Source organism: Gopherus evgoodei, chromosome 6 (genome assembly GCF_007399415.2).
Source record: "Gopherus evgoodei ecotype Sinaloan lineage chromosome 6, rGopEvg1_v1.p, whole genome shotgun sequence".
Classification (NCBI taxonomy): domain Eukaryota; kingdom Metazoa; phylum Chordata; order Testudines; family Testudinidae; genus Gopherus; species Gopherus evgoodei.
The window spans coordinates 1,584,399-1,600,008 of record NC_044327.1 but is presented as its reverse complement, the minus strand read 5'-3'; the positions used below and the strand labels follow the sequence as shown (position 1 = coordinate 1,600,008).

General features: G+C 50.1%; 1 long non-coding RNA gene across 1 annotated transcript; it reads right to left on the bottom strand.

The window, feature by feature from the left end:
- Positions 1–226: 226 nt before the first annotated feature.
- LOC115653815 lies at positions 227–15,206 on the bottom strand. Its single transcript, XR_004001013.1, has 3 exons — positions 15,196–15,206; positions 14,497–14,506; positions 227–305 (listed from the first exon to the last, which is right to left on the bottom strand). It is a non-coding gene; the product is annotated as an uncharacterized LOC115653815 (long non-coding RNA).
- Positions 15,207–15,610: the final 404 nt, after the last annotated feature.

Here is a 15,610-nt window from a genome sequence, read left to right as displayed (position 1 = left end):
CCTAAAGCCGGCCCTGGTGGCTGGGATTTAAAGGGCTCTGGGCTCCCTGCAGCTGCAGGCAGCCCAGAGCCCTATGAATCCAGGCTGGGGCTGAGATTCAAAGGGCTCTGGGCTCCCCGCAGCAGCGGGCAACCCAGATCCCTTTGATTCCCAGCCGCAGGCCACACAGTGAGCCTCTGCGGGCCGCATGCGGCCTGCGGGCCGTATGTTGTGGAGGCCTGATCTAGGGGTTCTGTTTCAATTACACAATGCAAAATCAGCTCGAGCCCACACCCAGTGACCTGGGACAATTACATACCACCCCTCTGGGCGCCTTTATCGCAAGCACAGAGTCTGAGTGTAGCAAAATCCTTTTAATAAAGGAGGGAAACAATGCGACATCATGTTGCGGAAAGACCACAAACAGGATTCATAACACAGACCGTGAGCAAAAGACACCCCCCCCCCAAGTAAGTTTGGCAGTGTCCTAGCGTCCTTTTCCCCTCAGGGTCGTAAGTCCAGCAACAACAAAAAAATCACCCAAAAGTCCAACAACCCAAAGTCTCTGTCCCTGGTTGGTGCAGCCCTAGAGTTCAAAAGTTTATCTTCAGAGTTTTACCTCCCAGGCTGGGTGGAAATGCCCCACCCCACCCCACAGGGGTGTTAAGGGGCACCTTACGTGGCCCAAGGCTAACTGTCCCGCCTCTTCATGGGGTTCTGCTGCAACCTTCACCGTGAGCCACTCCACCAGCTGCTCTGCTCCACCAGCCGTCCAGTGAGCTGCTCCAGCTGTCCCACCAACTGCACCACTCCACCAGCCACTCTGCTCCCCCAGCTGCTGAGCCATAGATCTTCAGGCCCCCCACTACTTAACACAGCACTCAGTGATTTCAGCTCATAGTATGGGGAACCCCAGTGCTAATGCACTATTGGCCCAAGGTGAATTCAGCTCAGCAGCCTGTAACTAGACTGCTAATAGAATCAAGATTAGCTCTGATAGTCCACAGGGAGAGGAGGGGGGAGAAAGAGAGAGAGAAGGAGGTGCAATTGGTGTCTCAGGCCCTCAAAAGGCACCAATACCATCAGATAAAAATACCTATCCCCAGCCTCTCTTCCTTCACTGGGGGGAGGGGGGTAGAACCCATGTCCCTTGTCTAGCGAGTGGTACTTAGTTGATGGCGAGTCCCTCCATCATAAAATGCCAAGTACAGTTCTACTGCCCTTGATTCACATAATCAAGGTAACAACACTTTATTCTTCCTGCCCCAATAACAGAGAAACTGGGGATCCCACAGCAGCCAAAGTGACTATTTGGGCTGTCGTAGGCTCATGCTAGGTGAGGTGGGTGTGCCTATGCAAACAAGACCAGCCTCTGAAGTTCTTTTCCACACTCACCACAATTCACCACTAGATGTCAGGGAAGAGCTTATCCTGACTCTCCTTACACTTACGTTGATTCAACTTCGTAGCATAGACCTGGCCTAAGTGTTTAGTATATTTTGTGGCATGCCAAGGATACAGTCTCTCTCAATTGTCCATCCAGCCCAGTATCCTGTCTTCCAACAGTGACTGGTGCCAGATGCTGCAGAGGGAATGAACAGAAAAGTAATTTTTCGAGTCATCCATCACCTATCATCCAGTCTCAGCTCCTGGCAGTCAGAGGCCAGGGACACCCAGAGCATGAGGTTGCATCCCTGCCCATCTTGGCTAATAGCCATTGATGGACCTGTCCTCCACGAACTTATCTAGTTCTTTTTTTAATCCAGCTATGCAGGTTGGTTCAAACCTATAAAGTCAGAAACAATTTGGCACCTAGACAGACTATCTTCACGCACTGAACGAGGCAGGCTCCTGTGTGAAATAGCATGTGATCATATGAGTACAGAGTAGACTGTAACATAATGCCAATGCACATGGGGAGGGGGGGGGCAAATTAATGGTGCATAGGCAACTATAAATCTGGCATCTCCTAACTCTTGAGGGCTTGACTTTGCAACCTTGTTAATATTTTTTTAATGTAGCTTTAAAAAACTGTAAATCTTATAAAAATTACATAAAGGTTTGAAGTTTAATGCGTAATTATAAATTAGGTGTTGAAATACTGTTACGCATCACAGACCAGAGAACATAATCATTCAAGGCACTTTGTCACCGTCTGTGTAAATAGGGCCCAATTATAAGAATAATCACTTATCTTTAACTAGAGATTATTGTGTGTAACTAATTCATAGCCTACATCATATCTGCAGCTTTATAACTTTGAGCTGTGCTATTGTTTGCTTTATCAAACTATGCAAAGCTGGGTGTGGCAAGTCCTTAGATGGGAGACTGCCAAGAAAAAAATATTGTGTTCCTGGAAGTGAGGTTAGTGATTCAATAGTGGCAGTTTTCCCTCTGAACTGGCACCGGGATAGGGTTGCACTGCCGTAGTGGGAGGCTTTTGGTTTGTAAGAGTAGATGTGTTCTCAGCTGTTCTGGACAGATTCTAATTTGGGAAGTTCCCGAGCAGGCTCATTTGATACAATATTATTTTTCATTTAATTTCCTAAACTGTTGTGTAGTATCGCTGTGAGCTGTTAAATAGCCACTGTATTCCACCCACCCAAGAAGTGGCTGCATTTCTGTAGAAGTGATTCCTACATATAGTCTATAAACCGAGGGCTTGTCTACATTTTGACATAATAGATTCTATATTAAATATAAAATAAAACAGTGTAACTGATACAGGACTGAAGAGTAAAGTATTTTCAACCAGGCCACACCAGCTTTATCCAGTGCTTTCTGAAGTATGTTAGCAAAAGAGCGAGGGGAGGCTCTTGGCACTCTGGATTGCATGCTTTCTCACCTAGGACAGTGCTGCCTGATGCCTCGAGAGGAGAGATTGCCCAGGAATAATGCAGTCATTTCCCAGACATGATCTTACCATTCAGCCATGCAAGTGCAATGCAGTAATGTGTTAATGGGACTGATGACTTTTCAGCAAAATAAACTGTTTGACAGCACAGCCCTGCTAGGTTGTTTAATGATCTGATAGATCTATAGTTTGGTTTTACATACTGGAGCCTGTATTTTTATGGGCAGCTTGGCAAGAAAAGCATCCACATGGCAGGGTTCTCAGACGCTGACAGCATGTGCATAAACTTCATTGTGCTGGGGCATCAGTGAGACTGCAGGATTTCTCTCTTCATGCAGCTCCTGCCCTGCGGACCAGCAATAGGCCCCTGTGTTCTTTAAGGAATATTTCAATTTCTTGCTACCCATTTGGCTTGTCTCTCATTCTGGATCTGTCTATCTGTCTGGTGGGAGAGACAAAGGCTGTGGCGTGAACAGGGCTCTCTGTTAAATTGCTAGTGCTTTAAGCAGGATGCTCCCTGCTGGAGTGCATATGGAATGCGTGAGGGTGTGAAGGGAATCCACTCTGGGCCAAGAGCCTGGTTCTCCCCTTCCTTGCATCTTGTGCATTATTTACTCCTCTGCAAAATGAGAGCAGGAGCCTGTCACTCTCCTGTGCACAGGGGTGAATGACTGCACACGGTGTAGGCAATGGAGAATCAGGATCAAGGTTTACACACCTTTTAAGTCCCATGTAAACCCTGAAATTACAGCATAAGTGGCATGTATGAAGTGCCAAAGCCTTGCACTGCCCCTGCACAGAGGTGCGTTGCAACCACAGAGCATGGTCGGGAGCAGCAGTCCGTAGAGCCAGCCTGCAGGAGACTCTGAGACTACTGCAGAGAGCCCAGCACCTCCTTGTCTGTGCTGCCTTTCCTAGGCGTCCCACACTGGAGCTGATCCTGACTCTGCACCCTGGTTCTGCTGGCATAGGCAGCTGTCCCACATCAGGGACTGCTCTGGGCAGCAACAGAGAATCAGGTGGCAGGGCAAGGCCCTCCCTGGAGAGATGGCAGAGGTACCAGTACGGGGCAGCAGCCAGCAGGAGAGCTGGAGACAGAAAGGGGAGCAGATAGAGGGTGGAGGGTAACAGCTGTTCACTAGCAGGTGATCATGAGTGCTTTGCATGGCTTAAATTTTTTATAATATGTTAATTTATTGATGGAGTGATTTGCTTTCATCCCACAGGCTTTTTATTCAAATACAGAGAGACTGGAGCCCCTTGGGACCCTCCCTCAATCACAGCTGGACTGGACAAATTCTTGAAACATTTGCCTAGACCAGTTCTGGGACAACCCTGGTTATCCCATAGGTCTTTGAATAGAAAAAAACCCATGCTTTTGTTTCTATTTTGCTGAGATGCACTGTATGAGGCTGGTGTCCTGTGGAAAATAGTATGAACGGTGACAATTATGGTTATTGTTCCAGTGCTGGAAAGATCTCTTCAAGTTGAGCCAGAATTAATGGGAAAGCTGATGATAATGTGGGCAAAAGTTGAGAAAGATGGCTGGCAGCCAGTCATGTGGCTGTGAAATGAGCCTTCTGAGATCAGTAAACAGGAGAGCCAAGCTTTCCCACAGGAATACAGAGTACATAGCATGGAAAGCCGCAGGCTGGGCAAGAGGAATAGAGACCACTGATGGGGGTGTGTGCCTATGCTGCCACCACATGTTTTAGTGCTGTCTTAGGAAGAATTGCTGAGCAGTGGTCCTACTAGCCTAGATTTTTCCTTTGAGGTGCCCAGCTTGCATGGGTGTGCAGTGTGCTGGATGGGTAGCTGTGCAAGCAGCAGGGTTACCCTCCTGTCCACACCCGTGTGATACTGTGCAGGAGGGGGTCAGGAGAAGTACATTCCGCCTGCTCTTCTTCCATTGAAGGCTGGTGGTGCTCAGCATTGCGAGCTCTGCTGCTTTCTGTCTACATGAGACATGATCAGCCCTCTGAGGCCTTATCTACACTCCCTTGTCTACACTACAGGGGAAAGTCAATCTAAGCTTTGCCATTTGAGTTATGTGACATTGCTTAGAGCTACTTATGGCGGGGTCCACGTTACGTAACGTCAATGGGAGACGCTCTCCCGTCGACTTCCCCGACTCTTCTCCATACGGTGGAGTACAAGAGTCGACGGGCGAGCGATCTGCGGTCAGTTTAGCAGGGCTTCACTAGACCCACTAAATCAACTGCCGTGGCATCGATGTAGACAAGCCCTCGTGCAACTGCAGGTGCAGCTCAGCCCCAGATAGACCGGCCACTGGCAGCTGATCAGGGCTGCTTCCAGGTTTTCTGCCGCCCCAAGCGGCGCAAAAAAAATAAAATAATGTGCACCACCCTTCAGCAGCAATTCGGTGGCTGGTCCTTCACTCCGAGAGGGAGTGAGGGACCCGCCGCTGAATTGCCACCAAAGACCCGGACCTGCCGCCCCAATAGCGGCCCGAGTGTCGCCCCTTGGTATTGGCTGCCCCAAGCACCTGCTTCTTTAGCTGGTGCCTGGAGCCAGCCCTGCAGCTGATAGTACTTTAACCGCGGAGTTGTCTAGTCCTATTGAGCAGTGTTATTGAGCACAATGGTTGAAAGGTCACAGGCTGCTCTACCCTTGTGCTCTCCTGCTGCTGCCGCCAGTGCAGTGAGGTACTAGAACTGTATTCATTTCCCCCAGGGGAGGGTCTGATTTTTGCAGATTAAAAGATTGGGTTTATAGCTCTCCATGTAGAAACATATCAGTGCCAGTCTCCCAGAAACTGCATGGCCTGGGAATAGAATCCTGATTGCATAGCACATTGTAACGTGGTTAAGCTTAATTTTTTCCCCACAGTTTCCTGGGCACTACTTGAAACAGGATAATTCCTTACTCATGTGTGTCCACAGCCCACAGGCAAACTGCTCACAGATGAAGCCCCAGCCTCTGCAAACAAAGAAATAGTGGTATTATATTTTCCAACCAAACCCCAAAGACAAATGAATTAAATCCTGTAGGTAACTTCTCTCTTAGTCCAGGAAGTTCAGGATGGTGAGAGACTCTCTCTCTTCATCCTTGTTTTTCAGTTCATTCACAATGTTGCAGACTGAGCATTTTGGAGAAAATGCAAGCGAAGGGTTGCACAGTTTATGCAGGACCAGTTACAAACTGTGGGCCAGGGACTGTTAAAATAAAAAGCATCTATCTCCTCTTAGCACTAATAGACATGGGAGGGTCCAGGGGGGACTGAGGCACTATCCAGACATTTCTCTCGGGGAGAAGATTTGCTAGTTTAAGAATTCATCCTTGCAGTTTTACCATGTATTTTCCCCAACACGAATACAGTAACCTTCAGTAGTGTCAGGGTTCGAAGCATTTCCCATTTGTAAGTGCACGGACAGATGCCTGTGATGTGGAGGGCCAGGATTTGGAAACAATAATTCTTAATTAAAATAAGCAGCGATTGAAACCATGTGCCGTGTTTCATTCTTCTGGAGGAGCTGCCAATAGGCCTGGGAGCCTGAGCCGGGCACAGAATTGGGGGCAAAAGCCACTCCCTCCTGCAGAGGAGCAGCACAAGGCTTCTGCAGGAGCGGGTGCTGCATTGAGGAGTGAAATAGTAATGAAAAGGGAGCTGTGCCATACCCAGGGGAAATAGCTGACTCAGCCACATTGCTGCTGCCCTGGGGTAGCTGAGCCTTGCAGGAGAGATTCCCTCCTGGTAATTGAGACATCCTAGCGTGGCTCATGCTGGGTGTCCAGTGTTTGCCCAGTGCCAGGTCGCCATCTGCAATGCAACTAGGACCAGATGTGGCAGCCAGCCTGCCCCGGTTAAAAGTTGCTCTGTAACTTTGGGATCTAATCCCCACCCCAATAAGGAGATTAACGCCCTGGGCAGTCCAGGGACAGTTTGATCCAATCCCTAGTGTAACATGATTGACGCTGAGCCCGGTATAACTGGCTGCCCTACTTGGTGAGGGAGCTAGTTGGCTAGGACCAAAGTGTTCCTAGAAGGTTGGTGTAGCTGTATTTCCCTAGTGATCGCAGTTCCCTGTGACTGGTTGGAAGTCCAGGCTCCCTTTGCCAGAGATCTGTTTGAAATTGTCTCTCACTTACTGCTCTGCATGCAGTGAAAGGCAGGTGTGAGCTGTAGCACAGCTCCCTTCCACAGGGCCTGCCTGTGCTGGGCTCCACTGGAAAGGCGGCTGCATGGGAAGAAGAAAGGAAAACAGGCCTTCTGAGGCTCAGCCTGTGCTTCATCCAGCCCAGTCTCCTGTCTCTGAGAGGGGCCAGTGCCAGCCATTCAGAGGAAGGTGCCAGAATCCCAGTGATGAATCCCAGGATAGCAGTGTCATGGAGTCAGAGTCTGCTCTGAGACCCAGCATGTAACCAGTCCCTTGGGAGTGACCCCTCCAGTGTGCTGGACCCCAAGGACCCGCACAGTTCCACGGAGCAGACCTACGGCCTCTGTGATTCCAAAACAGGGCCTTCCATTGCCAGCCATCCCTGTCTCCTTCTGAGTATGTCTACACTGCAGTTAGACACTGTGACCGGCTGGGTCACAGAAAACCCCTTGGGAACTGCCAACCGATGTGCTGAGACTACCTCTGAGCCCGTTTTCCCCACCAGCTTGGGACTTCAGTACCCTGCCAGGTTAGCCAGAGCCGCTAGCCTGCTACACACCCAGACCCAGGTCTGAACCACTTCCCCCAACAGCTGCAGGCTTAACTGAAAACAGCTTAAGAAGTGCTCCTATCTCCAACACTCAGATGCCCAGCTTCCGGCGGGGTCCAAACCCCAAATAAATCCATTAAATCCACATAAATTATTCGTCATCTATAACAGTGATAGAGAGATATGCACAGCTGTTTGCCCCCCCAGGTATTAATACATATTCTGGGTGAATTAATAAGTAAAAAGTGATTTTATTAAATATAAAAAGTAGGATTTAAGTGGTTCCAAGTAATAACAGACAGAACAAAGTGAATTACCAAGTAAAATAAAATAAAAAAGGCAAGTCTAAACCTAATACAGTAAGAAAGTGATTACAGATGCAATCTCACCCTCAAAGATGTTCCAGTAGGCTTCTTTTACAGACTAGCCTCCTTCTAGTCTGGGTCCAGCAATCGCTCACACACCTGTGGATACTGTCCTTTGTTCCAGTTTCTCTCAGACATCCTTTGGGAGTGGAGAGGCTCGCTTTTGAGCCAGCTGAAGACAAAATGGAGGGGTCTCCCAGGACTTTATATAGTTTCTCCTTCTGGGTGGAAACTCCCTTTTCCTCCTGTGTAGAATTACAGCTACAAAATGGAGTTTTGGAGTCACATGGGCAGGTCACATGTCCATGCATGACTCAGAATTTTAAAGGCCAAGCCATTGTTCACATGTTACTTTGAACATCCTCAGTAGACTTCTTATGTGGATTGGAGTCTTCCAAGGTTCCATTGTCCATTAAGTGTTTCTTGATTGGGCACTTAACTTGCAAATTCCTTTAAGAAGTTGACCAAATGCCTTACTAAGGCTACTTAAAATTAAACAACTACACAGCCAATATTTATAACTTCGAATACAAAAATGATACATGCATACAAATAGGATTAATATATTCAGTAGATCACAACCTTTACAGAGATACTTTACATGGCATACGTAGCATAAAACATATTCCAGTTATGTCATATTTACATTCATAAGCATATTTCCATAAAGCATTATGGGTGCAATGTCACAGACACATGTGGCTGGCCCATGCCAGCTGGCTCAGGCTGCAGAGAGATTTCATTGCAGTGCAGACCTCCAGGCTTGGGCTTGAGCATAGGATCTAGGACCCTGTAAGGTAGGAGGGTCCCAGAGCTCGGGCTGCAACCTGAGTCAGAACGTCTACACAGCAAATGGCCCTGCGAGCCTGAGTCAGCTGGCACGGGCCAGCCACGGGTATCTAACTGCAGTGTAGATAGACTCTCTGTGGCTTCCTGCAATGAGTCCAGCCAAGCCAGACTCCTGCAGGAGGTTTGTGCCTACCCCTTCAGGCTATGGTGCTCTCAGTGAGTATTTCAGCAACACCAGACAGCCTTTGCACAGCTCAGTAATAAGTTATCAGTCACTTGGCCTACAGCATCCGAAAGTCCTTAGGTTAGCAGAGAGAAGCAAAGGCTAAGACACCATCCATCTGACTAATGCTAGGACTCCCTTGAGGAGCTGCTGTCGGAACTCTCTGTGCTTCCTGTCTCTGTTCCTTTGTCTTAGCCCCAGTGGAGATCCCTGTGTCTCTAGGAGCTCAGCTCTCAACACAGCCATCAGATCCCTTTCCCCTGTGTTCTCCAGCTGGGGCCTTTGCTCTGTTCCCTGCAGAGAGCAAATCTCCTCTTGGCTGCTGGTCACTAGGAGTGAATTTCCTGGCCACTGGGATTTCCATTGTCTCTTCTGGGTACTCCACACACGTGTAGGCTCCTTTCAGTTGTTAATTATTTTGGTCTCCAAGCTATGTGAGTCCAACACCTCAGCTCTTCCCTTCCACTCAGTGACTAGAATATAAAGCACAAAGGGAAATGAAACCAATCATATACATATTACCATAATTCCCACATTCATCAGCCCTGGTCATAGAAGGAGATGTTCCCTCACCCCATCAGTCCGAGACTGGCTTACTCATGGAAGCATGAGTGTATCTATACATCCCTTTTATTGACTGTTTGTATCCTATCCAGTATATTGGTGGACGATCCTGTCCAAGTCACCCTTATTTCAGATAGCCCCAGCATTTGCCTCCTAGGTCTGTGCCTCGGGAGACCTAATCACCTGGCATGAATCAACACAAGTGCTGGAACTAGTGTGTGGCAGTGCAGCGACTCACTGGCACAGCACCTCCTGCTGGTCGTCCAGGGAATTAGCTTTTCCAGCCTTGGAGTGCCCTCTGCTGGCTGATGTCCCACTTTCCGCTGGTCCCTCTGTCCCTCCTGGAACCCAGTACCCCTCTACCTTGGGTGCTGCCCCCTAGCAGTACCCCCACTCTCTGTGTCTCCCCACCCAGGGGAATCCCCAACCCTCTACCCCCACCTCACCTCAGTGGCTACTGTCAGTCACTATCTAGCCCTTGCTCACTGGGGCAGACTGCAGTCTATACCACTTATCATCGGCAAGTGGGGGTTGGAGCTGCTGTCTTTGCCTACCCTGGGCTGTGCCTCTGCAACCCCAGTACCCTTTCTGGTGTTTACCAAGGCCTGCAGCCTGAGGGTTTTCCAGGCCAGAGCTCCTCAGCTCCTCGGGCCTTTCCCCAGCCCTGCTCCACTCTAGGTACCCTGTTGTGCTCTCAGCAGCCAGGCCCATCCCTCTCCACAGCTAGAGAGAGATTGCCGAATTCCAGCCAGCAGCCCCTCTACAGGGCCAGCGTGGCCTGATGGGCATGGCCCAGCTGCGACTGCTTCCCCAGTCAGCCCAGGTTTTCTCTCAACCCGGCCCTCTCCAGGGCTGCTTTTACCCCCCCTGGCAGGAGCGGGGTGACCTCCTCGCTACATAGGAGTGTGGGGTGTACAGTTTGTTTCAATGGCTCTCAGCACCCCCACTATACAAATTGTTCCAGCATCCCTGTCAGTGTCACTGTGTCCATTTACCCCACTGAGGATCTGGTCGTTGTCTCTCGTGACATCTAGCAGTCCCTTGTACTCGTTTCCATAGAGGCTCCGGAACAAATGTTTTCCCTGTCAGTTGTAGCCATGCTCCAGGCAGTTTTCCAGCTTGTCTCTAAAGCTGGCACAGCTGATCATTTCCTGGCCAGTCACCCCAGTGCAATTGCTGCGTGAGGCCGAGCTCACCCAGGAGAAGGGATGTTGCACAATCCTATCTTGGCACGTGTTTACTCACGGATGTCACAAGTTCCATCAGCGGTGGCTCTGGTTTCTGTGGCTGCACAGCTTTTGGCTGTGGCGAACAGGGCTACATGCCAGAGGACATATGATATTTTGATTAATGTAAAATTCCCCAATAGCTGCACCTGGAGCTTGCCTGGATCCTGTCAGATGTGAACTCAGCTGGGAGCGACCTGACTTACACCTGCCAACTACATGCCTGGCCCAAATGCCAATTGGAGCACTGAGGAGGCCCGTGAGTGACTCTGCCCCTAGGCAATGAATCAATTGGATTCCTCCAGGCAGGGGCAGCTCTAGGTATTTTGCCACCCCAAGCAAGACAGGCAGGCTGCCTTCGGCGGCTTGCCTGTGGGAGGTCCCCGGTTCCGCAGATTTGGCAGAATGCCCGCAGGAGGTCCGCCGAAGCCGCGGGACCAGTGGATCCTCCGCAGGCCTGCCCCCCTCGTGGCGACCGGCACAGCGCCCCCCGTGGCTTGCCACCCCAGGTACGCGCTTGGTGTGCTGGTGCCTGGAGCTGCCCCTGCCTCCAGGCTTGCAAAGGGGTCCTCCCTTCTGTCACAGTGTAGGGCTGGCTGTAAGCCATGGCCTCTGTTGGGGTGCAGAGGGGCTGCACTGCAAGGGGAAGTGGGCAGTGCCGGAAGTAGGGACTGCCCCAGCTTGTTGTGCAGCATTGGGGCTGCATCTTGCTCTGGCTGGGTTGATGGAGAGTTTGGTAGCTGCACACTGGGTGCTCCCTCCAGGGAGGGGCAGTGGATGAGTGGGACCTTTGTATATACTTAGTTGACAATCCAGCCCAGTAAGAGATTGTCTCATCAGCTGCCCTGTAACTCTGGGTGCTCCTGTGCCTTGTAGCTTTGGCTCAGAGGCTGCTCACAGCCTGGCTGTTCCTTGCACCCTGAGTCTCCCCCAAACTGTCTCCCCTGCAGTGCTCAGCCCCTCCCTGTAGCACTTACCAAACTTTCTCGAGTCGCTGCTCCTTTAAGGAGCCAGTGCACAGCACCAGCCTGCTAGGGCAGCTGAGGATTTTACTGCTCACTTTGATACACGGCACTGAGATGGCTGTGTAATAAAACAAGATTAAGGTAATTAACAAAGAACAGACATTGACATGATACCAAGGAGAAGGAATTGGGATCAAAATGGTTACAAACAAGAGAATGTAAAAATACGCTTCTAAATCTAAAATCTAAGTCTTTTGTTCAAAGTAATTTTCTCACCACAGTCAATCTCCAGCCATCTAGCCATCTTTAGCCCCGACCGGCTAGACCAGAGCCAGGATCCAATCCCAGAGCTCAAAGCACTGGGGTTCTTTGTCTCCGCAGGGGAAGGGTAATTTAGGGGTTCTCTCTCTTGATAGTCCAGTAACCCTTTGAAATGTAGCCCTCTGATGAGCATCTTTCCTGTGCTGGCTGATGCAGACACTGTTCTAGCCAATGCAGACGCCATGCTGGCTGGTGTAGTCACCGTGCTGGCTTCTCCTCTGCTTGTGGTTTTTACAATGCAGATAATCTTCCTGCAGTCTCTCAGATACAAAACAAATAGCCCCTCTGTTTTTGGCCGCATCATGCTTGGGGTGTCAGCCGCTTGCCTTTGTCTGGAAAAAACCTGTGTATCAACTTCCCTGAAATACCTGGTCTAAACACATTTTAGTTCCACATTTCCAGGGACAAGATGGGGGAGGCAATATCTTTGATTGGACCAACTACTGTTGTTGAGAGAGAAGCTTTCGAGCCACACAGAGCTCTTCTTCAGGTGCGGGACAGGTATTCCCAGCATCACAGCAAAACGCAAGGTAAGATTCTTTTGCATAGGTAGGCAACATTCAGTGTGAAGCGGCCTGCAAACATGCCTCCAGTCATAAGGGTGGAAAGGAGGGGCAGGAAAGGCAGCTGGGAGTGGGGGTTGTTAGTGAGTTACAGGTTGTTGTAATAAGCCATAAATCCAGTGTCTCTGTTCAGTCCATGATTTTTAGTGTGTAGCAAAGTAATGAATTTAAGCTCCCAGGCTCGTCTGTTGAAAGGGTTGTGCAGGTTTCCTTTGAGGACGAGGACTGATTGATCAGATACAGAGTGATCGCTTTGTGAGAAGTGTTCACCCACAGGTGATAGGGTGGTTTTGTCTTTGATCATTTTCCTGTGTGAGTTCGCGTGACAGAGGTCACAGTGATTGTCGGCTTTCACCACATAGGTGTCAGTTGGGCATTTAGTGCATTGGCTGAGGTACACACCTGTTGCGATATTTGACTCCTCCCCACAACCCAGTGTCCCAAATAAGGAGCTCTGGCTGCTCCAGTTTTACACGCAGAGGCCTTTATAGCCAAGCGTGCCTCTTTGAGCGACCAGTCTTCATCCTCAAAGGAAACCTGCACAACAGTTTCACCAGACAAACCTGAGAACTTAAATTCATAACTCTGCTAGACACTAAAAATCAGGGACTGAAGTTGCCAACTTTCTAATTTCTGAAAACCAGACCTCCCTGCCCCCGTCTTTTCCCAAGGCCCTACCCCCTGCCCCACCTCTTTCCCTAGACCCTGACCCTGCTCCCCTCTTCCCTCGAGGCCCCATTCTGTGCTTGCTTCTCTCCACCCATCTTGTCTCCGGATCCTCTGCACCTCCCTCCCCTCAGCTGGGCTTCCTCGGCTCCAGGTTGGGACAGGAGCAGAACCTGCTGCCTGCCTGCTCTCAAGATGCATCACTGGCTGAGCAGTACTGGGTTTACCATGGCGCCGGGCCCAGGGTCAGAAGGGGCCTCGGCCAGCCCGACTGTTTTGCAGGTGCCTCGGCAGAAGAGCTGTTTCCTAGGGGCAGCCTGTGCGCAGCTGCGATCAGCTGTTTGGGGGGCATGCTCAGCTTAACGGTTTTGTGACTCCCTGTTCTGGCAGGGACTGAGTAAGTAGCATAAAAAAAAGCCTTAGGGTTAGGTGTGGGTGGGAGTGCTGGGCTAGCAGCAGCAGCACAGCCAGCCCCTGCTCACCTAGGGCTGCCCCACATCTCTTCGACTGATGGCCACGGCATCCACCGTATGGCTGCTCCCTCTCAGCCAGGCTCGACTCCGGCCACAGCAGGCATCAGGTGATGCAAGGGAGCCCAGCTAGGCTAGGGTTGGGTGCAGTGGTGGATTAGGGGGAGGAGAAGCCCCAGACCCCTGCAGAAGATGTGGGGCTGAAGCCCCAGCTTGGGAGCCCCAGCCACCCAAGTGGCAGAAGCTGCAGGGCTGAAGTCCCGACCCCACTCTGTGGCAGCTGGCCTGAGCCTCTCTCTCTTGTTCCCCCATGAAGAGCTGGCTCTCACTCTCAGGCTGTGGAGAAATTCAGCCCAAATCTACCCACCTTGGTATCTCCATTTCCACCATCATCACACAGCCATGAATGGATTTAGCCTAGGAGGCAGGGTCAGAATTAGACCCATCTGGCAGGTGAGATCTAGGGCACACAGAGGTGAAGTCACTTTCCCAGGGCTAAGCAGGGAGTCTGTGGCAGAGCAGAGAATCAAACCCAGAACACCTGAGCCTGAGGTCTGTGCCTTAACCACTAGGCAACCTTCCCACCCAAGGAGGGGGAACCTCCTCTGCTACTTTGAGTCACTGCTGACTGGGCCGTTAAAAGTTCGGTCGGCAGCGCAGCGGGGCTGGCAGGCTCCCTGCCTGCCCTGGCTCCGCATGACTCCCTGAAGCGGCCGGCATGTCCAGCTCCTCAGTTTTCTTTCTGTGACCTGAAAGTTGGCAACCCTATGTTAGAGTTTGCAGCTGCAATATATTTTAGTGCTAATGAGATTTGTGGATGCAAATTCTACCCCTTGTACATACAGGTGTCTGACTGTGCACAGTGCATGTGCAGTATTACGACACTGACGGCGTGGGCGGGTGTGTGCATTTCTGAAGTGCAGCCCAAGGGTGTGTGCGTGAAAGCTTGTTCTGACAGCTCGGCAGAGGCTTGGCTGAAAATTTGGACAAATTGGAGAAATGGTCTGAGGTAAACAGGATGAAGTTTAATAAAGACACATGCAAAGTGCTCCACTTAGGAAGGAACAATCAGTTTCACACATACAGAATGGGAAGAGACTGTCTAGGAAGGAGCATGGCAGAAAGGGATCTAGGGGTTATAGTGGACCACAAGCTAAATATGAGTCAACAGTGTAATACTATTGCAAAAAAAGCAAACGTGATTCTGGGATGCATTAACAGGTATGTTGTGAGCAACACACGAGAAGTCATTCTTCCGCTTTACTCTGCGCTGATTAGGCCTCAACTGGAGTATTGTGTCCAGTTCTGGGCACCACATTTCAAGAAAGATGTGGAGAAATTGGAGAGGGTCCAGAGAAGAGCAACGAGAATGATTAAAGGTCTAGAGAACATGACCTATGAAGGAAGGCTGAAGGAATTGGGTCTGTTTAGTTTGGAAAAGAGAAGACTGAGAGGGGACATGATAGCAGTTTTCAGGTATCTAAAAGGGTGTCATCAGGAGGAGGGAGAAAACTTGTTCACCTTAGCTTCTAACAAAAGAACAAGAAGCAATGGGCTTAAACTGCAGCAAGGGAGATTTAGGTTGGACATTAGGAAAAAGTTCCTAACTGTCAGGGTGGTTAAACACTGGAATAAATTGCCTAGGGAAGTTGTGGAATCTCCATCTCTGGAGATATTTAAGAGTAGGTTAGATAAATGTCTATCAGGGATGGTCTAGACAGTATTTGGTCCTGCCATGAGGGCAGGGGACTGGACTCGATGGCCTCTCGAGGTCCCTTCCAGTCCTAGAGTCTATGCATCTATGAGAGACGACCCTGTTCTGGGTGGATCCAACGGCAGAACTGGGGCCTTAGCCCTCCACCTTCATAACAGACAAGCCTAGGACTTGTCTACACTGCCAAGTTTCTGTACAGTAAAGCAGCTTTGAGTGCTCAAACTGCAGACGTGTCCACACTGC